Raw genomic sequence first — 23454 nt, 5'->3', positions numbered from 1 at the left:
CCAGATAATTAGGGTAACTGCTATTATTTTACTTCTCTGCCCCTCCTGTAATTAGTTTTGTTTGTAGTTGAAAAGGGAAAGAACCAAAAACTTTTCAGAAGATACTGTTTTATGCTCACCTTATTTCACAATATATTGTTTTAATCACACCTTATGCTCTGTAGGGGGCTTCTGAGCAAACTAGGTTTGACTCCCTTCAATGGCAGTCTATGATTAATGGCTTCATTATGTAGTTCATGGCCAGGAAATGAAAATTTTTACTTCAGACAGAGTTCTGCCTGCTAAAGGAATTATTCTTACATTATCAACAGAAATTAAAGAACATTACTTTTATAGCAAATACTTTTCTGTTTAAGGGAGTATGATTATTTACTGACCATCAGTATCCTGCAGAAGTCAGTGAGCACAAAGGGTAAAGAACAATTAGTGTAGCGAGAATTGGCTTGGGTAATTTCCAACACCAAGACTATGCAGTATAGAATCTCCTTTTATGAATATGAACTTTATAGCATATTGCATTAACCTACTAATACCACAAGGAACGTTTTATTTAGATTTATGCAGTTTTAAAAAAGACTGTTAATGATGTATCCATCATTTATTACTTCTGATGGAAGATTGTATTTCAACAAATCAAACTTTTAATAGAAAAAAATTGTAGTTATTTCACACTTAAACGTAAGAAAAAAAGGTGTACAAAAAAAGCACAAAGCTCACGGCTTTCAGATAGGGACTGAGTGTTTTCCATTTGGAATTACAGACCAGTTTTCATCTGGGAATGATAATATTTGCCCCTGTTCCCACCTCTCCTCTGATCCTGGCTGCCTGGCCATAAACACACCTCAGTGCAGCTGCAGGGGTTGTGCTGAAGCAGCCACCTCCCACGTCTGCCACAGCAGAAAGCTGCATCCATGGAAAACCCGCAGGAGCTGAGCACCGAGCTCATGCCGTGCCATGCCAGGAGGAGATGGGTGGCTGTCCTTTCCTTTATGTGTCCTTCCAGCTGCAGCTCCCCTGGGAGCAGGAGAAGCTCCCAGGTGTGTGCTGCCTGGTGCACACGTGGCTCACCACAGCCTCACCCGCTCCTTCACCAGGGTCCCTGAGACCACAGTTACAGCCCCAGGGAAGTGGTGGCCCCTTCAACAGCAGCTTGAAGATGCTCACTGGAAGAGAGGAGCCCTCCTGTTCCCAGGATCAAGGTAGGGCCCATCCTCATGCATTTTTCTCAGACATTTCAAAACAGGAAAGGACAACATTTTGTCATAATTAATGATGTCTTGTCTTTCTCAGTGCTCAAAGTAACTGGTTTACAAAGAAGAGAACTAAAGATAGTGATAATAGAGCACACACTTACACTGAGCAGCATTTACCTGGGATGTGATAAGAGGTGATCTCCATGTGTCTAATAGGGACTACTTTCAATCTAATCAGTAATTTGCTGGCCAATATAATTAGAGTGTTTGGCATTAGAAATTAATGGCACTGTTTCCTCTTACTGAACTTTGGAGCAAGGAGATGAAAAGCAGAACAACTGTGAATGCCTCATAGGTTTTAACAGGGTGGACTGCATCAGTGTATCAGAAATTATTATTTCATTCACTGCACAACTGAAGGACTGTGCAGTAGTACCCCTTGCAGACTCCAGTGTCCCACAGCAATAGTCACAAGGAAAGAAATCTGCCCACAGCCTCAGTCATCTATGAGACACAGGTGGACAAAATTTTAAAATTGACATTGAAATCAAGATTCAAAAATATTGTGGCAACCTAAGCAAAAGAGGTTTTCAGAAGTCAATTTTTCAAAGCAGCATACAGAAAGCATGAAAGCTGGCAATCACTGAGTGATTTGCAGGAACTTGATAGCATCAGTGTAGAGTATCTTACAACTTGTCCATTCTTGCATTGACAGAAGTGGCTGTATTTCTTTTCTGAACTTAATAAGTAATAATGCCAAAAGCAATACTTAAAATAAACTTTAAGCAATATTTAAATAAATCTTATGTTTGACAAATTGCTCATGCGCAGAAATAAAGTAGAATAGTCCCACAATCACCTGATGCAACAGTGGATTTCAGGACAGTAGCTGAAACTGAAATTGCAACAGTAGTGGTTTTAGATTTAGATTAACTGCAAAGGATTTCTGGAAGCATTCTGCAGGTTCTGTGCAACACAGTGAGACCCTGAAGTTTCAAGACAAGTTAATGACAACTTACCTGCATGTCAGCTACCCACAGTAGTACACAGAATATGGAAAGACAGCAAAATGTGACTGGGAAAACACATCCAAATCTGTCTCTCTGGGATTAAACCTGTCTCAATGTTTCATGCATTAGTGATACCACATGAGGTGACGGGTTTTTCTTACACATTTCTTCTGAAATGTTTACAAGTTAGATATTTGCCATGTGAAAAATTGACTCCTGCAAAGTGTGTACTACTAGACCTCAGAAACCTGTTTCAAAGAAGAATTCAAGTTTAAGGACAATAGTTTTTGAATAGTGACAACATTCCAACACAGAATTCCCAACACTGGTTAGGCAGATGAATCATATAGGGCAGAGTGTACCATTTTAACTCAAACCTTTAAAGCCTCTTGTCAAAGCTATCAATATCTCCGCATCTGAGAGTGCTGTGGGTGATGATGTCACACCAAGTAGACAGTTGCCATCACTTAGAAGTTCTTCTCCAAGTATATCAAATCAGGGTATTGAAGATGCACTGCTAATAAAACTGTCCACACACCATAAGGCAAGAGTACTGTAATTCTACTGGCCTTCAGTACAAAATACCAAAGTTGATGGATTTTGTAGTTATGAAAGATCATTTGGTCCATGTATTTGCTAGCCGAACACTGACTCTTCTCTTTTCCTGGGTGAGGGCATGCACCCTGAGCAGTTCTGCCTGTGCTGCTGAGCTGCCAGCCCCAGGGAGCACCTTGTCCCCCTAGCAGTAGCTTCTAAGGCAGGTCTGAATGGAGAGCAGCTGTGCAGTGCCTGACAGGAACCTGTGAGAGTGCATCAGCACTGCTGCAGCCAGTAGCTGTATGGGGATGTTATGTATTAACTGGGTTTAACTGAAGCACAGGATCTCTCCCAGGCTTTGTAGAAAATCCTTCTGATGAAAAAGGAAAGGCTTTTACATCTCCAGCTCACCAAATAGCCATCTCATTCAAAGCATCAGCACAGCTCTCCTATAAACTCCTGCATTATTTTCTGCGCTTAAAGAGCACGTGTTGACTGGCAGCAGCTGAGATATGCTAAAAGCTGTCCAAGCATGAAAAGTGGCATCAGACTGTGTGAGCCTTCAATAATCCACTAATCTTTTTGAACACATTCTTTTGTTTAGGCAGACTTTAGTTATTAGACTTGACACCTTTCACATATTACAAAACTGATCATTATTGTGTAGCTGGCTAATCCTCAGTTTGAGGAAAGATTGATTTTTAAATGAATATAAAAAGGCTGTCAACTTAAGTAAGGAGGCTCTTTGTTTCGAAGCATATGATATATTTTGCTTTTACAGCATTATCAGAGATGATGCAAACGATAGGTAGATTTATATAAAAGGGAAAATGTATATACTGTGAGCACAAAACTGCTTCACAGCCAATAATCAAAGCAGAAATGGGTTTTTTTCTCTGTGAAACATTCACTTGCCAGATGACACGTCTGTTTTAGTAGGCATTTCTGTAAAGACAAAGGCAGAATCATAGAATCATTTAGGCTGGAAAACACCCTAAAGATCATAAAATCCAACCATTAACCCAGCACTGCCAATCTCACCATTAAGCCATGTTCCTAAGTACCATGTCTACATAACATAATAAAGTCAGGAATAAACCTGCAGGAGAAGTATCAATTAACATCTATTTTGATGCATTTAAGCCTTAACAATAAAATTAAAAAATAAGGATGCATTTTTAATGTTAGTATTCACAGAACAGCCTATTTTTGCACAACTATGTAGTATTTTCCATAAATATTTTTCACTAAACTAAATATACAATGCCCACTAGGTATTGCAGAATTAACCAATATTTTTACAGGTTTCCAGACTATTAGAAAGCAGGTTATTGTGAGGTCACTGAAAATTAGTTATTAACATTGGCTTTTTTGGTGAACATCTCTTACCAGGCTCTTTAACTATACTTTTTAAGTTCTCAGAGTATCGTTTCATTATTTCTTCCTCATGTCTGAGTTTCAATCACTGTTCAAGTCACCAAAAGTCTTTCAATTCCCATTAACAGAACTGAACTCATTACCTGGGCATAAAGATGCTTCAGGCCAGACCACACATCAAGATCCCATTCCTTTTCTGATCCTCCTTTTCCACCTGTGAATGAATGCTGAAAATCCAGGAGGGAACTGTTTCCTGCCTGAAGAGGGGTCTGGGAGATTTTGAATCCATCTTCAAGATTTCTTCATCAGAAGATCAGGCCTTTTAAATCTGCTTATAGAATATGAATTTATATATTTAATTCTAAGTTGCCCACATTCATTCTTGCTAACTGGATGCACAGTAGTCACTGATAAATTCAAATGATGGTAGTTTTAAAATATGCATAAAACATTACATTTTGTGACAAGCTTCTAGTGGCCATGGCTGCAGACCTTACACAAAACTGAAATGAGTCTAAATAAGTAATGACCTAGGTAATGAACTTGAATAACATTTTTAATCCTTCATTGATGTTACCATTTTATAACCAGATTTGCTTTGCTCTTCTTCTATTATTTATTAAAATAGGCACCTTCTAAACTTTTGAAAGAATAGGATCACAAATGCAGTCCAACTCCTAGGATATATGATAACACTTTTTTCGAGTAAATCAGGCCAAGAACTGCAGCAAACCCTGAGGCTTTCTGTACTGTCCAGATGTTGAGATTTCAGTAGAAGATGGGCACTTTATCCTTAAAGCAATGTGATTTTTTATTAAAATGCAACTCTTATGACGATAACAGTACCCAAAAACCTCTGTGTGGTTGATCAGCACAAAGTTTATGCCACACTTAGACAATATTTTAAAACTTAGGGAAGGACTTTACTTATGTACAGACGTGGGGCTCTGCTGTGCACTATAATGAATTCACCCAGTGGAATTTTAATTTGCATACATTATCCTATTATCATGCCTCTCCCAAAGCTTTATTAGCTTGAGTGCAATACTGCCTGAATGTAGCTAGACTGCTTTCAGAAATTAGTTATTTCATGCAAAGCCAGTGCAAAAATTATTGATTTTTGGAGCTTTGTTGGGTCTTCCCCAGCATATTTTTCCACGTTGACACTTGTATGATATTTATTACAGTCTGTACTCACTAATACTATATTTAGCCTTTTACTCCAGGAGATTCTCATCAGTGTATTATATATTAATCAGAATTATTAATCAGTAACTTGTCCTGCATCAATACACACCAGAATTTGTACATGGTAAAATGCAAATCATTTAATTCACTCCAGATGGGAGATGGATGGTAAGTGTGAAAACTCAGCAAGCAGCAGAAATGAAAGCCTTGGCTAGTGTTTTTCCTTTTATTTAAGCAAAATCGGTCAGTGTCTTATACTGACTGCAGGGGAGAGGTGAGAGAATGTGAAAGTTGCTCGGTGACAAAAAGTAAAAATCTCTTTATGCAGATCCTGCTTGGGTGACAGCTAGCACAACTTTCTTGTGAATTGACTATCTTCAGAGGCATCAAACTAACTTAATGACCTCTTTAGTCCCAGGCCCAACTGGGGGTTAAGATGCACCTAACATCAAATACCCGCTGTGGGTGCTTGGTCTCTGGAAGCCATACTGATCTGTCTGTTGTACCCCCTGCAAGGTGGGCTCCTGAACTGAGCCCAGGGACACAGCCACAGTGGGAAGGACACCAGGCCCTGGTCAGGCAGTGCAACAGGAGCTGCTGTGCAGAGCAGCAATGCACTTCTGGTGCTTCAGGCAGGAGGGAAACAATCTCTTGGGAGGGAAACAACACTTCTGTGGCTTTGACACAGAGGGCCTGAAGACCAAGAATGGCCAATTCTAGTTGCAAGAGGGTGTTGTCCATAAGAATGATTAGTTTGTTATTTGTTGTTTTATTGCAGTCTAGTAGTGCTATGCAGAGCACCCTACAGGCACAAATTACAGTCCTCACTCTGGTCATAAAAGATTGTCATCAAAATTTCAAAATACATTGGGCAGAAATCCAGTGTTAGATCCACCTTTCTTTAGAAAGCGTCTCTCTCTATCAAAGTGCCCTACGCCAATTCACTGTGAGCTAAGCTCTCCCCACCCTGAATAACAGCATTAATTAAGAGAAGTTTTTGGCAAATTGCATTTCATACTGCCGCTTAGGTTGACCTAATTTGTGCTTGGCAGTCTCTGTAAGGAAAGTTAGTCAGTGAAGAATAAGACACTGTGTTGCAGTAAACAACTCAGTGCAGGCAATATCTGGGCAGTCTAAAATAGCCATTTGGAGCTCTTCAAAGTTAAAAACAAAAAATTGTGTTTCTTTGTTGCTAATTTTATAAGAACTTTGAAGAGCAAAATTAAACGGTGCATTTGTTGCAGCACAAATATTGCCTGAGATGTGTGCAGAAAACTGGTGAATCATTTCCTGTTTGCTGCATTGCTGCTTCACAGCTTTCCCCTCAGCAAGGGAGTGACGTTGCCCATACAACCTAGGAAGCACATCTGGGCGCTCGGTGTCACTCAGTGTCGTGGTCCCTCGTGGCTGCAGGGGCTGCGCGCAGTGGCACACACAGGGAGCTGAGTGCTGGGGCAGGCACAGGCACGGGACTGGAAGGAGCTGGGCAGGTACCAGTGCCCCACCCTGCCTTGCCCTGTCCTGCCAACCAGCACAAGGGGAATGGGTAGTACTCGATGATGCAGGTGGCTTGAGGAAGCCCACTCTCCCTTTGATGCTGCAGATCACAAATGGTTAGAAGGAAGAGGGAGCCTTGAGTTCCAAGCATCCAAGGACTGAGACCCCCTTGCCTTCCCAGACAATCTCTTCCAGTGCTGCACTGCCATCCTGGTGGAAATGGTTTTCTCATGTCCAGTATGAATCTCCAGTTTGTGGCCGTAGCTGCATGTTACATCATCTGCCAGCTCAGAGAGATTCAGTTTTCTCATTTGCCTCTGACATGTCAAAATCTTCACTAAAGTCAATAAACACTCTATCTAGCCTACTCCTCCCATTGGTATACATAGTCATTTCCTCACAGACTGCACTCAGGTTTGTCAAGGATTTACCCTTGGTTTGTCTTTCCATCTTTATGTAATTGGAAATGATCCCCAAGATTGATGCTTCCTGAGCTTTCTTTTTAAGGGCTGAGGTGAGCCTTACATGTCTACAGCTCCTATTCCCAGGTCTTCCTTCTTGCCTTGACTACAGACAGATGCAACATCAGACTTTTTCTAGTAAGAATAACAGCTTCCACTCACTCAGTTTCACTACTGTCGTCATCTCAGCAGTTGTTTAGTAACTTTTCTAAAGCCTCTCACATTAATTGTGTTATATACATGTTCTACAGACTCCTGCCACTTCAAAATCATTCCTGACTGTTCAAGATACTAGTTTCCCCTCGGAGAACATACCATCCATGTCCTTTACTTCCTTCATTTTGAAGAAAGTTGGAACACAAATTGAGAGCCATTAAAAGGAAGGATAGTTATACAGGCAGAAAATTAACATAGACTGATGATAAACACTGCTTACCTTTTTTTCACTGAATAGAGGTTAACATTATCAGCCTGTAAGATATGTTTCAAAACTTATTTGTTCCAGTTACTTTATTGTGTTTATTTTTCTTTTTTTGGGAGGAATATAGACTGTCAATTGCCTTTGCAACCAGCTTGCCATAACAATTTCCACTTCTCTTTTGGTTACTAGTGTCAGAGTTTCATGAAGGAAGCATTTTCTAAATTACAGAAATTAACCTAGTGGCCATTATATTTTATTCAAGTTAAATTCTCTCCCAAAATATGGAGTTTACTTAACATAATATAATTAATGTTTTGGGCATGCCAAATGCGTATATATACATTATACTGCTGAGTGTAAAAATCCAGGAAATGCTCCTTATATGACTTCATCATGCCATTCATATATCACACAATAATAAGGATGATAAATAACTGAATATAGGAATTTACATCACAGAAGGGGTTTTTTTTTAATAAAACAAGTGTTTCTTTAGTCTCTTAAGTCACAAAAGTGGTTCTTAAATTTTCTGTTTGCTGTACATCTGATGTAAAATTTAGTCAAATGGTTGCTTCATTTGTAGACTCCTGATAGCTGATATCTATATCTGACATGAGAATATTAAAAACTAAAATTGCAGAAGTCAACAAGGGAAATCAATTATATTTACTTAGGTTGTTTTAGACTTCCCTCTGACAATTCAACCATTAAATCAGTTAATGGAATGAAATTAATTGTATGGAAAAATCTGCCCTGTGCTTTGTATATTACCTTAGCTTTTAGTGTGTGCTATGCAAGTTACCAAAAAATAGCTGCCAGCTTTCACTTCAGAGCTAGTTTAGTCAAATTTGTAGAGTTCTGCTCTCTGGGCTCCCAGTCAGCTCTCCTGCCCTACACATGCTCCTTTTCCAAGGCACAAAACATGAGATCATGCCAGAAGGAAAGCTGCCTGTGCAACATAATATGAGGAGAGCCAAATATTTCTGCAGTGCTCTAGAAGTTGCACATGCAGTATGTGCTGCATAGACATGGGTGGACTAGGGATGTGGTACTTTTAGTGGAAAGTAAATGTTCTGGTTTATGCCTATACACCCAACAGCCTGTGCTCTGATCTAATAGTTCCAGCGCACTGGAAGTAAAAACAGCAATTGTACAAGAAAAAAGATGAAGCCAGAGAGACTAAACAGTGAATAGGAATTTATGACAGTCAGTGCTGGATGCATGTGAGAGGGAAAGAGAGCATGAACAAGTCAGAGCTTCTCAGAGTCTGAATGCACAAGCCCCGTTTTTGAAAGAGGCATAGCTAAGCGACTGCACCCATGCATCAACCCTACTCTTCCTGTAGGAAGTAATTCTGTCAGCTGTAATAGAAGGAGAAAATAAACATTTTGCTGTCCCTAATCACTGTGTTCAGGTTGTTCTTGTCAGGTTTCTACCCTGCTTCTTGCAGAGTTGACCACTTTCCTTTTTCTTCTCCCTAAAGGAATGATGTCCAGCTGTTATCCTGCTCCCTTTCAAGATGATGTCAGGTGAGTGCAAAGCATTCCCCATGCCAGAAGTCCTCCTCCCCTGCATTATGTAGGGTTCAATGTCAAGTCACAGACAATTACTTTACCTGATACTTGTCAACATGCAGGCACACAAGAATTCTTTACCTCCAAAACTGTTTAGTCAGCATCATCCTCTGCAGACTTTGCCCTCCTTTCAGGCTGTCTGGAAGGAATGAATGAGGTGGAAAGGAGACAACAAGCTCAGTCTCAAGCTGTTACTTTCAGAGTTGAGCTGGGAAGCTCTCCAGAAGGATATCTTGCACAGCTGGAGCCCTGGACTCCAGAAGGGCTGCTCTGAGAGCCCAGCACCAAGGAAGACAGGTGGCCAGAGAATAGGAACTTCAGAGCCTTTGTGTTTCTCTAACAGCAGTGGAAGAAGTAGAACCCCTGTGAAACCCACAAAGCAGTAGCCAGGGTACAGCTAGCAGCTGGACTGCTACTGGCATGCAGTAGGACATGCTCCACGTCCTGTATTAGGTGGCCGTTCTCACAGCACTAAAACAGATCCATCACCCACGCCACAACTCAGGCCCAGGCAACAGCAGAAAGGCAGAAGTCCAGAACTTACATCCCCCAAAACAGTGAATATTCATTCTTTTCCCATCACCTAAAACAAAACCAGCTGATTTGTGTTAATTACAGCTTAGATAAAATAAATTTACTGGTAATTCATATGCTGCCTTTTGTACAGCAGCATGTGAATTAGCTTGGCATCCAGTGTTAACCTGACACATCCATAATGGTGGTATGAAGTCAGAGGATCTATTCCCAGAGTGGCATATTGCTTGAATTAAGGGCACGAGGGCAGGGAAAGAGGCCGTGCAAAATCTGACTCATTTACCTATAAATCATCTTATGGTTGGGAAGATATTTATTTACTGATATTGGGACACAATCAGTAAGAGAAGCAACAAGAACAAATGATGACAAAACTGCTGTATTCCTAGGAAAGGTTAAGGTTTGTGTTGATACTCTGACATACAGGAATAAGCAAATTTCTTTTCAACAGCTTTTATTCCAGGTGATTAGATGGGGTGAGACAGGTTTGTTACTAGCAAAGCATTTATCTGTCTTTGCAAAAACAGTACACAACACCTATGAAATGTAACTGATCAGACACACCCTCTAGGAGATACATCCTTCCTACTCTTGTAAGCCAGTAAAATCTACATTTTCATCTTAGACTAATCTCATGAACCACACTGGATGCTCAGAGCCAGCATCTCACCACAGGTAAACCAAAGTAGCTCCTCTCAAGGCAGTGGAGTAGCGCCAGCTGTGCTGTTCAGATCAGATCTACAAACCTCCATGCATGTGTTGTCTGCCAAGAGCAATGTGAAACATTGGAGCAATGTGAAGTTTCCTGTTTACAGAGGTAGGCTTTCAAAACATGTAGAAAACATATTGTGCAGAAAGTTTGCCTTTGTCAGGAGTCATGAATCCAGGGGTCTTTACATCAAGAGCACTTCCTCAATTAAGAGCAATGTATTGCACTTGAACATGGGCTTTCATTATCTAGAACTCAGATACCTACACTAGTATCTACAATTACTCTTTTATGTGTTAGTATGACTTTTAAGGAGTTATAAATAGAAGAACCATGAAACAGAGACAATGTTGTCTGTAAAACATCTTTCCATCAAAAAAAAAATTACCTTATAGGCACTATAAGCATTATAAAACATTAAACAAATATTTTTGAAATTTAAATTGTTTTAGCACATTGACCTGGTCTTCCAATCAAACGTAACCAACAGACATACAGTTATAAAGAACTGTCCTTTTAATTCTCCTGTTAATGATTGTGGGCTTCCCAGAACAGTGGCCCAGTTTATTGGAGACCCCCCCAGCTCTGCTCTCCTTGAGTTCACATCCAGAAGGCAACAGAAGTAAGACACAAGTAAAGTCCTTTTTTTTTTTTTTCAGAGACTGGTCCTGTGCCTCTCAGGAAAGACATGGGATAACACATTAGGGAAGAATTCGGGCCTACTTCCATACCTAGTTTGGTGCTGGAGTTGCATCCACCCATAATATTTCCTCAGAGAACCAGAAGCTCATCTGCTGTAAACCAGGAGGGTTTGCTGATCTAGGATCACAAAGCAACATTCTTTGACTAAGGATCTTGATGGCACTGAGCTTCTTATCTAAAAACTTTGAACAGAGAAAAGCATGTGTGCCTCCACGTGTTAATATACAGCCATTTAAAAAATAATATCCTCCCAAAACAAGCAAAGTAAGCCAAGACTGAAATTCTCAGATTAAGTTATTGTACTCTCTGATTTGTCTTTAATTTGCTTTCTGTTATAATTGATCTCTAAAACTTAGGTAACCAGCACAGGCAAGCTACACGGTATTGTTATGGTTTGGTAAATGCAGGCAGCTTTATATTAGGAATATTGCCCATGTATCTTTTTCAGAGGTCAAGGACTGGCACTTCCCAAAGAGCTGCCATTACAACAAAATGTAGCTGCCTCTTTCCACAGATTCAATCATGTACCTGAATTTCAGATGATGTCTTAGGTTTTAGTTTTTATATTTTTCAGATTCTGTGCTGCTTTAGTGTGTAGTTCTGAGCTTCATATTAAGGGATGGTAAGCTTTCTTCACAGAGTAGCTAGACAAAACAATTCCTTCTCTAGCAGGGGACCAAGGACAGCTGATCCAAATCTCAGGCCCAAGAGCACAAACCATGGCAGAATGAAGAAAGAAAAACAAGAAGGATGTGACTTCATAACCTAAAGCTGTAAGTGGACAGTTAACTCCAATATGCAAACGGACCAGAACTTATAAAAGTGAGAGGCCTTGTGACCGGTCATCTTTTTTTTGACCTGGCTGGGCTCTTGTACTGCCCAAGGTGTATCCATTGAGGCCCTTTAATAAATCCCTACTTTATTCTTTAACTCTGTCTAGCCTCTGTTCTAGGTCAGTCTTGATAAGGCATCAGAGAAAGGCCTTGCATATGATAAAAGGAAGAAGTGGTGGAAATTGGATTATTTTGCTTTCACTACTCTGATATATCTAGTAATCAGGCAATTTATCAATCCTACTTGCCAAAACATAACTATGTACTTAAAATTTGAAAGTATGTATTATATAACAAACCACTGTGGTTCATTGGGCCATATATCATTTGCCTGGGAGACTGTAAGGACTAGAACATTAATCCTGCCAGGCAGTTGATGCAATTTGTGAGCTGTGCACGGGCACAAAACCTCAGTTGTCCCAGTTGAACAGTGTGCAGGGAACCTCCTATTGCTCAAGCTCCTGCCCTGAGATGCAGAGTCCAGGCAGCAATGGCCATCCAGGCTGTGCTTTGCCGCTGAGGATCTGTCCTCACTGGGCAGTGATGAAATGCATGCAGTGCACCCTGCCACTTGCAAATCTCAGAGACTTATACTCACAAGGGACACAAATACAAGTTTCTATTCATAAAGGGACATAATTCTGGTAGCTTTGCACAGAGAACTGACCTTTCCTCTAAACAGTAGCTAAAAGGCAGTAAAAGAATGACTGATAGAAGTGTGGCCTTTTTACAGCCACAAGGCTGATAACAGTCCTTAAAATAGTTTGTAAGATGTGAACTTCAGTCAATAAGGGAAAATATTCAGTAAGATCTTATAAAATAAATTATTTTGTTGGTTTACAGATTTACTGTCATGGAAAAAAAATAGTTTCACTAAATCGGAGGCAGATTTAAATTTTAAATTTATATTCGTATCATAGAGTGGTTTGGATTGGAAGGAAGATAATCTAGTTCCAACACCTGGGACATGGGCAGGGACACCTTCCACTAGACCAGGGTGCTCAGAGCCCCCCATCAACCCGGCCTTGAACATTTCCAGGGATGGGACATCCGCAGCTTCTCTGAGGTTTGAGTACCTCACCACCCTCATAGGGAAGAATTCCTTCCTAATATCTAATCTAAACCTACTCTCAGTTCAAAGGCCTTCCCCCTTGTCCTATCACAAGGGGGAAGGCCTTTCTTGCCCTTGTATAAAGCCCCTCTCCAGCCATTATGTAGGCACCCTGTTAGTGCCCTAAGGCTGCTTGCTGCAAAGTCTCCCTGGAGCCTTCTCTTCTCCGGGCTGAACAAGCCCAGCTCTCAATCTTTCCTCTTAGGAGAACTGGCCTATCTATCTCATCATCTTCATGGCCCTCCTCCAGACGTCCATTTTTTCTTATGTTGGGGTCCCCAGGCCTGAACACAGTACTTTGGGCAGGTTCTCATGAGAGTGGAGTAGAGGGGCAGAACCACAATACAGTTAGAAGGTACTCTGCACAAAAACTATGACCTTTTTTTGTAGCAGATATATCAGACAGACATTTAAATGAGGACTATGATGACAAAGCAAGAAGACAGCTTCTCACAGAAAATCTTAGGAGCACACAGGTCTTAACAAAAGGATGTTTGTGAGATGAGGGCATTTCGATTATTTCCATAACCCATACTGAGAAAGGGGATACACAGGAATGTCATGCCAGGGCTGTTCAGGCCACGAATCTCATTTCAGTGCTTCCTTTTGGAACCAGCCCAATACTGGCATGCTTCCCACTGCAGCACCCAAAAGCAGGGGAAACAGTTCCTGGCTGGGGCTTGGAGAGCTGGTAAAGGACAAAATGCACATCATCTCTGCAAGCAACTTTACAAAAAAGCTAGAATATGGCCAGAGATAAGGAGGGTAAATGAACATTAGATCCAGTTAGAGCATATGATCCCTAATTACCACTTCCAGAATACTGATGTCCTTACACAGAGATTATATGAAGTTCAAAATGACTTGTTAATAGGTAAGATTTTCAAAAGCATTTGAATATTGAATGAGTTCCAGAGACCACTAAGTTACATTGGCAGCTTTGAAAACTTCCCCTCAAGATAATAAATGTATGTCCCACCATTTGCTAAAAAGCCTTTCTTCTGAAGCGGCACAGTATTACTTGCACACATTTTGTAGCCATGTTTTTGTTCTCTGACTAACTGAAAGCGCAGCCTCAGTGTATCACTGTGTATGTTGTGCAAGAGCACATTTTGAATTTGCATTTTTTAGATTACCAGACAATAAAGAAACCCTGAGATTGCACAGATATGCACCACCCTTCATTAGAGGCAGTGATATTCTCTCCCACCCAGTCATGCCCAACCAAGACAATATTGCACATACGCCTCCAGACAATGAGCCTACCACACCTTTTGCCTCTAATTAAAATTATTAAGTTGAGATGGAAAGAAATTCATTTCAGTCTGTGCTTGTTAGCCAAATGTCTTGATAAAACTGAACATGTTCTGCTGCTGCCCACCATCTGTCCTTATAAATACTTTTTGAAAACACTGAACAGGAAAACAGATTTGTCATTACTGACTTCCACAATTTTATGCCATGCCCTCAGGTTTTTATTTATGCAGACCAATAGAATCCACAGAATAGGATAATTTTTTCTCCTATTAAAACAATTTTGCACTCGATACATTTCAGTAGAAAAGATTCAAACCTAATGCATGTAGAAAGCTATGCAGAGCAATGAGGATGTCCTTATTGAGAACAGTATTTTGGGGCAATCTTGCTTCTCCTGTCTTAATTAATTCCTCACATAGTCTCAGTTCTTTCAATGCTGGATAAGCTCTCATGGAAGCACTGTGATTCCCTGTCTTTGACAAAGAGGTTACTTTTCATTGCTCTGCAGCCTTTGAGGCATCAAAACAATGTACATCTTCTCAGCTTTCCCTTATTGCTGAGAATTCAGACACCTGCAAGAAAATATGTCTTTTCCATTACTGAGGTAAAGAAAACCTCCTAGACAACCACAGCATCTAGTCCTGCCATGATTCCCAGTATTTTGCCCCAGATAAAACAAAGAAATCCCAGCTGATGCAGCCCAGCCACAGATCAGTATGGACTGCCAAGAAGGTCGATGCTGTTTCTTATGCAGACTGCCCCCTGAATTTTGAGTGCAGTCACCATCCCCAGGCTTCCAGTGAGCTGCTTTAACTATTGTGCCATAGGTGCCTTTCTTAAAAGCTTCACCACAGGTAAAATAGTGGTAGTTGACTAGTTATAGTCAACTAGTATTTGTAAGACAAAGGAAAATGGACTTTGCCTGAGGCTGATGCTAATCTCCAGAGAAAAACAGGAATATCTCCTACTGTTACAGGACCAACTGTGAGCTCTCTTCCCATGGATTATTGCGATTAGTTATTTTTCTTCTTGAACTACTCTTCTTTCTTATCACAGAAGCTCTTCCCAACAAACAAGTGGGAATTACTGTTTATTCACAATGAGTGTGAATAAACAGTAGCAGATACAAACATTATCCCATCACAAGATGAGAACTGGCTCACATCGGTGCAGGTATTGAATTCCTCGGGGCTTGAGTTCAGGCCACTCTTTCTTTGGCAAATTTTGGTGAGATAAAAACTGAGTGTGAAGATTTCTGGAATACCAGGACTGTTTAAGAAAATGCTGCCCAGCTGATATTAAATCAATTGAGGAGTGTTGGCTAATCCCATGGCATTCCAGATCATGTGAGGCCAGGGCTGCTTGGGAAGGAGCAGCAGTACCTCCTCCTCCTCAAACCAGTGTAAAGCTCTGCTTGCTGCCAGAAGGGACAAGAACAAGAATAGGACAGAAAAGTCTCTAATACTAAATGCAGAAGCGTGTGAATTTTTGAAGAAGAGAACTACAAGGAGGTCACAAGGAATAGCAGCAGTAAGATTTAAAATGTTAACAGATATTTCTAAAAGGCTTCTAGACAAAGCGTGCACAGGAAAAGGGTCATTTTTCAGTGTTCAATGAGTTAAACTCCATTCGCAAATTCTCTCTAGAAATTCCTTAGGAGTAGGCTTCCCTCTGCAATTTCTGGTCCCATCCATTTCAGGTTAGACTGGAAATATTGAGAAAGAGACTCCTGACTCACTAGCAGCCCAGTCTTTCTCAGGCTATTGACTCCCTCATATTCAAATCCACAGACTTCTCAGGAAGTACAGATACAGGAGTCTGAGGATGTTATCTTGTAAGGCAGAATATTAGACTAGCTTCAAAAGTCAGAAACAAAATTTTGCATCATTGCTACAGCTGTGTCTACGACAGCCAAGGTGAGAACAATGAGGAAAGGTGAGGATGAAAATAGGCATGTTGTTGCAACTGGAGTTTGTTTCTGTTTCCTCTCTTTATGTTGAAGTTTTGGAGGGTTTTTGCCCCTCCCCTCTTTGTTTTCAGTTACCTTTAAATTACATAGTTAAGTGAACATTTTGAGCTATCCAAAGCTTTCTGGAAGCAATGGGAAGGAATTATACTGACTTAATCTATGGGTTAGTATTACATTTTTGGAAATGTAAGTCCATGTGATATTCCAAATACTACTTCATACACTGCAGTAACTTCACACTATACCTTGTTATTGCAGCATATGGCTGGCCCAGATCAGGTTCAAAGTTCATAATTTACCCCCCCAAGTCTCAGTAAGTAAACAGAAAACTATTTCAAAATTCAAGGATAGGGAGGAGAAACAAAAACAAAACCCAAAAACGTGATCCTTACCTTCTCAAATGACTGAAGTTCTGGAGTACAGAATGAGAGAAAACTACATTTGCTTGTTGTGAGAGGGAAGAAAATAATAACATGCCCGCAATTACTTTCTGACTGGAAAAAGAAGAAACTAAGAGAGAAAAACTAATATTGAGCCAAATTTTTCACAAGTTGAAAAAAAAAATACCATAAATAGTTTCTTTTGTGTCTTACAAAACAATTTAAAAACATCTTTCATCCATTTCTAACTAGAGCTGTGGTTCCAGCTTTTACATGAGAAGTAATCTAACTGTTTCCTTAACGCCTGCATAATTTCTTTAAAATTTTCCTCCTTATTGCCTCTGAAAACTCAGTATTTTACTTTTTTTTTCTTCAAATGAACATCATTAAACACGTGTGATTCATTAGTAATGATGGCTTAGTTTGGGACAACATTGGTGGTTTCCACTCCCAGATTTCTGCCCTTGCTTTCTCATGGTAGTTAGTTATTCCTCTTGCTTCAGGGGTAGCTCAGCAGCACATGAAGCTCCTGCACAAGTCAGGTTTGGAAGAAACCAGGATCTATTTCAATTTCCCCTAGTACACCTACCTCTAATTTATGGCATCTCAGCAACTGCTCCTGAGCAGCCACAGCCCTCTGCAGCAAGGCAAAAGCTGCCGAGAGAAGAGCAGGGCAGATTTCCTGGCTGAATTCAAAGGAGCAGGTGAGGTAAATTAGCAAGTGCCATGGGTCGCATTAAGGAAATTTGAGGAGTAATGCACTCAGTGAAAACAAAACAGAGCTTGGCAGCAATCTAAATATTTGGAGGGTGGGGGAGGGAGGAAGAGAAGGTGCTACAGGGCCATTAAGAATTGTTAGATCATCATTCAGATCTGGAAAAAAATGCTTAAGAAGGAGTCTACAGGGAGATACAAAATTAACCCTTGATATATATTTATAATTTCCCTTTGTTTTTAAGAAAGTCCAGGTAAAACAAAAGATATTACTGCTTTAACAGGTACTCCAGCCCTTTGGCTCAAAGTATACTGATTTTGAAATGGCAGGGGTCTGTACACAAAGAAAGCATCTGGGGATGTTTCACCAAAACTTTCAACACACATTACTTGAAATTGATTCTCTCAAAAATCATGTCCACAAAAGTTCTCCTTGTCCTGTAGCAAAGCATAAAACAAAGCCATGGTCCTTTGGCTTTGTGACTTAAAAAATGAAGTGAAAGAAGTAAGATTGCTCAGCTGGTCTTATGGACTTAAAGAATTAAATCCTGTCTTTACATGTAGGCTGAAAAGTATTATACAAATGAAGAAGAAGGGAACATTCCTTGGAGATGTGGCTGATTATTTTCCTAACCCGATGTATCATCAGCAGCCTAGATGTTACCCTTAGAAAGAATGTGGCCTTACAACATTTTACTTTGTATATCCAATTCCTTTTTAAGAGTCTTTGTTTTCTTAAACTGATATTTGAATTGTATTCAACACTTATTTCCTGAGAAAACAACTGTGTATTGGTACACAAAGCTGCACTGATGCCTTGTGAAGGCTGACCTAGAACAGAAGTTAGACAGAGTTAAAGAATAAAGTAGGGATTTATTAAAAGGTCTCAATGGACACACCTTGGGCAGTAAAAGAGCCCAGACAGGACTACAGTCAAGATGAACCCAAAATGGTCACAAAAATGGACAACTAGTCATGAGGTCTCTCATTTATATAAGTTCTGGTCTATTTGCATATTGTAGCAAATTGTCCAATTATAGCTTTAGGTTATAAAGTCCCATCCTCATTGTTTTTCTCTCTTCATTCCACCATGGTTTGTGTTCCACCATGGGCCTGAAATTTGGATCAGCCGTCCTTGGTCCCCAGCTAGAGAAGGAATTGTTTTGTCTAGCTACTCTGTGAAGAAAGCTTACCATCCCTTAATATGAAGCTCAGAACTACACACTAAAGCAGCACAGAATCTGAAAAATATAAAAGCTAAAACCTAAGACATCACACAGGTGACGGTTTAATTTAGAAAAGAATAGCAGAATAACTTCTGCAAATACTACATTAAGAATCAATTCTCTAAAACAAAGCAGGCACAGCTTTGCTCTTACTGCCAATAAGCTATTTGCCTGTCCTGTATTTCATTCTGATTTTCCTGAGGTAGTTTTCCTAGGAAGTTCTTGAACTCAGCAAAAGAACCTGCATAGCCAGTCTTGTGGAGTTACTAAGAACATTTGTCATAGGCTTTAGGCTTCTGGGTCACCAGAAGCAGGTGGTCAGGTGGTCAGAGACATGGAGGGGTGACAGTAGGTTCTGTTGTCAGATCCTGTGCTGGAGTAGCACTGTCTCTAACAGCAGGGCTGGTGTCTCCAGGGAGCCACATAGGCCCAAGCAACAGCTCTAAGCACCACAAAGGCTAATTTAACATTACACACATTCAGCATGGTAGATCAGGTAACAGCATTTGTAATTGTGTGTTATATTAATATGGGGTTGGAATTAATAAAGAATTATAAAATTCTGGCTCAAGAAGAAAAAGGCAGTATTAGAGACTTTTAGACTCTTAGAGACATCTTTTAGTGCTGAATCACCTCAGACAGAGACTCTGAAGAAAAGATTGCTGTTTAGTGCTTGTATACATTGTAAGTTATTGTAGTTATATTGGTCGTGTTAGTATAGAGCAGCCACTGGACACCACAAGAAGGGAGCAAAGGCTGCATACCATATAATCTGGTTTTTAATCCACTGCTGATAAAGCCTGCAGAAAACTATTAAAGCAAACACTAGCAAATCAGCCCATGTAAAATAGAGGAAGAAAGAAACAGACCAGAAATGAAGCACTACAGTGTAGAAGCACTACCCATTATTGATGGATTTGCTGTCAAGAGGACTGCATTACCGTGCTTTCACCACCAGTTTCTAACTCCCAGCCATATGTTTGTATAAGGTATGGGGGTTTTGGTCTGGTAATTTTTATATTCCTCATAATCTCTGTTCCTTTGTGATTTTCATTTTGGTTTTTATATCGTATCAAATATATCTTGTTCTTCAAATTATAAGAAACTGGTGATAAAAATCATTTGGGAGTAAGCATTGGCAGACTCACCTGGCAGAGAAACTGGCTTTTAACCTTGCAGCTAAGGGGAGGAGAGGTGTACTCTGGTTGAGTACTCTGCAGTAGGTGAAGCTCTGCTGAGTCGTGGGACAACTGGAAAACTCCACGACAGCTGAGATGTGAGATATGCCAGCTTCTGTCTGGATCTCCACAGTGTGTGTCTGGTAGGACAAGGTCCACAATCATGTTAGGCTCCCACTCTCAAATTATTCTTCTCATGAGCAGCTCCACTATCTTTAAGTGAATTATTTGATGTTACTTCCATCAAGCTGCAGTTTCCCATATAACAGAGGCACATTCCCTGGAATTTTCTTCTGGTTTCCAGCTTATTTTAAGGGATAAAGCTTAGGAGATAAGAAGAAAAAGCCCATAGAGTCAACTTTCCACTTTTCATGTCACAGAGATGTCTAATCATGAGTTACTTTAAATGGGAAGTTTAATGGAAAAAGACTAAAGTATTTTAAAGGAAAGGGATTTTTAGCTCAGACATAACAGTGTGCAAATGATAAGCTGAAAAGTTCAAAGGCAGCCCAACCCACTGCAGATCTCTCCAGCCCAGAAGCAGGAGGCTGAGGAATTCTTACATTGGCTGGTGCAGTTAGCCCTCAATAGCTGCTCTTGTACAACACCACTTCTGTGGTAACAAAAAGCAGACATGAGTTTACTGGGGTTTGTTAGCTCAGGCTCAGTCAAGACCTTTCTGGACCAGCCTACACCAGCCTGAGGCACTCCTGAAACCACAGTTCATTTACTAAATGACCAGGTAACCCATTCAGAGGCACTGGAGCTGACTGATCACATTTACATTTGATGAGGAATCTCTACATGGATCACAGACAGACAATGTCTACCACATCTTTTGTATCTTTACTTTATAGGAGAAACTATTTTTCTGCATAGCAGCCTGTGTGTTCCTTCGGTAATCTTTATAGAGGGAAATATACACACAGCTGGTGTACAACTGCTACCTACAAAGGACCCATATCTCAGTGTAAACAAAGCACAAAAGAAATGGTTTAGCTGTATAAAGTGATAACATAATAAACAGATTCTCTTTTCCGGTACATTCATTCCTGAGTATCTGTTTATATTTGGCAACATTTATGGTGTTAAGAATGATTTTTAATTGTTCCACAGCATCTGCTTCTTCCAATAAAAAATAATAGCTGGTCACACTCCATATGATTCTTTACTCAGGCAATGTTGCAAATTTAAACAGGAATTGAAGAAACTGCAAGAGAACACAGAGCCTACATGAAAATTCAATAGCATATGATATAGTTAGGCCACAGCAGTGCCAAATCCAACACAGACTTAGACAGTTGCTCCCCCAGACCACCAGCAGGATGCTGTGCTAGCTAGCAAACCACAGTGTGCAGGGAAGATGAGGCACCTCCAAATGGCAATACTGAGCAGGGAGTGATGTCAGCGCAAAACCCTGGCAAGGAGACACCTAATTCCTGCCATCAGCTGCCTAAGGTAGGGCAGTTCCAGACCTGCCTCAGAAGTGCACAGTGGAAGGACAATGGCAACCATCACAAGTTGCAGCAAAGGAAATTCTGTCTAGATGAGGACAAAAATGTTTAGAGTGAGACTAATCCAACACTGGAAGAGATTTCCCAATGAAGTAGTAGAGTCTCAATTCTTGCAGATATTCAAAGCTCAGCTTCATGTGGCCCTGAGAAACTTGCTATACTTGATAATAGTTTGAGGAAGAGGTTGGATTGGATGACACCCAGAAGTCTCTTCTGACCTATATTGTCCTGTGTTTCTGTGGAGCCCTGTCCAGGGTCTAGGTTGTTCATGGAGAAATGCAGTTAGGAAAATTTGTTTATTTGGAACCCATCCCTAAGAAGTCTCTCCCAAATAAAAGTCCTGTAACCATGTCCTCAAAAAGGAAAAAGCAAGAAGAGCAGTTATTTTAAAATCTCATTACAGTGGTGATGCCAGTACCCAAGTACTATATGATATCCTGCTGCCTAAAGCACTTGTCCAAGAAATGGCTATCTTTAGTGACCTGAGTGGATCCAAACACGTACAGGGTATCCATTGAGAAATAAGGATTCTCAAGAAAGGCTCAGGGACATGAAGGAGCCTAGGCCTATGGTGAAAGGCTAATGTCTCCTTCCAAGAAATAAAGTCTCCAATCTTCACATCTGGTTATGGACTGTCTTTTGCATGGGCTCAGATGGAGAAACAGCCATGGAGATGGGGATATGCCAGGCTTTATTTCCTCCCCAGCCCTGCTGTAGCCCCCAGGCTGCAGTCACACTGCCCCTGGCTGCTCCCTTCCTGGCCCTTTGATTAATGTATAATTTATTCTGCCAAGATCCAGCTTCAACAAGTTTCCTCCCCTCCCAGAGATGGGCTGTTTATTAGGCTGCTCTCTTGGGAAATGTACACTTGAGCTTCTCCAGGCTGAGGAAGACCTAATACTGAGGTTCCCCTGGGCAGGCACCCTTAACCACCATGTGGCATTAACTAAAATAAAACCCCACATGGTTGTGCCATCCCCACTACCTCCTCTATCATAGCCAGGGACTGTTTTCAGAGAGCTTGGCCCTTGCCGATCTCTGCAGGCAGCCAAATGCCATCCGTGGGCGTTAGGTGTGCTCTGGGAACAGGGGATGGGATGGGCCCCGAGGGATTGGGGCTGAGAGCAGCCAGCTTCCTGTATCCTGCCCTTCCCAGCACGGGACACAGAGCCAGGGCTGTGGTGCTTCTGGCCAAGCAGTGAAGCAGAGCTGGAGGTGCCCAGGCTGTGTCAGGACCTCCCTGTGAGCACAAGCAGCCCCAACCTTTGGGAGCAGATGCACAGAGTCTTCTTGGATTTCTGATTTGGAGACAGATGGCTGCCCAACGTGCCCTGTGACACAGCCAGTTTACACACCTACAGCTCCTTTGGACTTCACTGCTTGCATCCAGAGCTCTGCTTGAATCACATTTTGGGCATTGTGCCACCATCTCAAATGCTCAGTAATCCATTTCTTCTCCCTCCTACCAAACCCTCTCGGTTACTATCCTTTCTTTCCTGCTATCCTGCTCTCTGCCTGGGCTCTCCATACACTTTTTCCAGTGGGCATTTTCTCTCCATACAGCTTCCCATCAGGCTGACCTGCCTGGGCATGGCAGGACACTGTGGTGGTGTGACCAGAGGTGGTCCTGGCACTCCAATTGCTAAAGTAGCCCACAAGACCCACGGACTGCTTCAGAGGGACCCTCAGGGACTGACAGATCCCTGTAACTAATAGAAATAACTTCAGATCTGGACTGAGAAAAAAGCCCCAGACTCCACCAGCATCTGACTCCCAAATTTCTCAACAGCTCAGCTTCTGTCTTCTGCCATACACACCATGTGCTATCATTTCTTTTTTACTATTTTCCACTTGCTCCAATAGAGCATTACTACAATCCCACGAGAAAAGTAGCATGGACCGAATGTGCCATCTAAGTTATTTGTTACCACATTTAAGTATTTAAATTATTTTTTATTTTGTTCTTCAGAGCTAGAAATAATGTCTTTCAACTTACTCTTCTGTCAGAAATGTCCTGAGACATCTGTTTGCAGACTAAACCTCTTGGTTTTCCACTTTGGAAGGCATAT

The 23454-nt window shown here is 41.0% G+C and overlaps 3 long non-coding RNA genes across 3 annotated transcripts in view; 1 reads left to right on the top strand and 2 right to left on the bottom strand.

Annotated features, from left to right (window-relative positions):
- Positions 1-918: 918 nt before the first annotated feature.
- Positions 919-23454, top strand: part of LOC135299400 (uncharacterized) — a 34606-nt gene continuing 12070 nt past the window's right edge. Inside the window, exons 1-2 of the long non-coding RNA XR_010361381.1 lie at positions 919-1199; positions 9168-9213. This is a non-coding gene — a long non-coding RNA (uncharacterized LOC135299400). The remainder of the gene's footprint in view (positions 1200-9167; positions 9214-23454) is intronic.
- Positions 3485-23454, bottom strand: part of LOC135299401 (uncharacterized) — a 61686-nt gene continuing 41716 nt past the window's right edge. Inside the window, exons 3-4 of the long non-coding RNA XR_010361382.1 lie at positions 4261-4445; positions 3485-3685 (exon numbers count right to left, since the gene is read on the bottom strand). This is a non-coding gene — a long non-coding RNA (uncharacterized LOC135299401). The remainder of the gene's footprint in view (positions 3686-4260; positions 4446-23454) is intronic.
- On the bottom strand, positions 10230-17498 carry LOC135299399 (uncharacterized). Its single transcript, XR_010361380.1, has 4 exons — positions 17343-17498; positions 16766-16867; positions 11233-11320; positions 10230-10597 (listed from the first exon to the last, which is right to left on the bottom strand). It is a non-coding gene; the product is annotated as an uncharacterized LOC135299399 (long non-coding RNA).

Source organism: Passer domesticus, chromosome 4, assembly GCF_036417665.1.
Source record: "Passer domesticus isolate bPasDom1 chromosome 4, bPasDom1.hap1, whole genome shotgun sequence".
Classification (NCBI taxonomy): domain Eukaryota; kingdom Metazoa; phylum Chordata; class Aves; order Passeriformes; family Passeridae; genus Passer; species Passer domesticus.
Note: the sequence above shows the minus strand (reverse complement) of the source record. Positions and strands in the feature narration are given on the sequence as shown.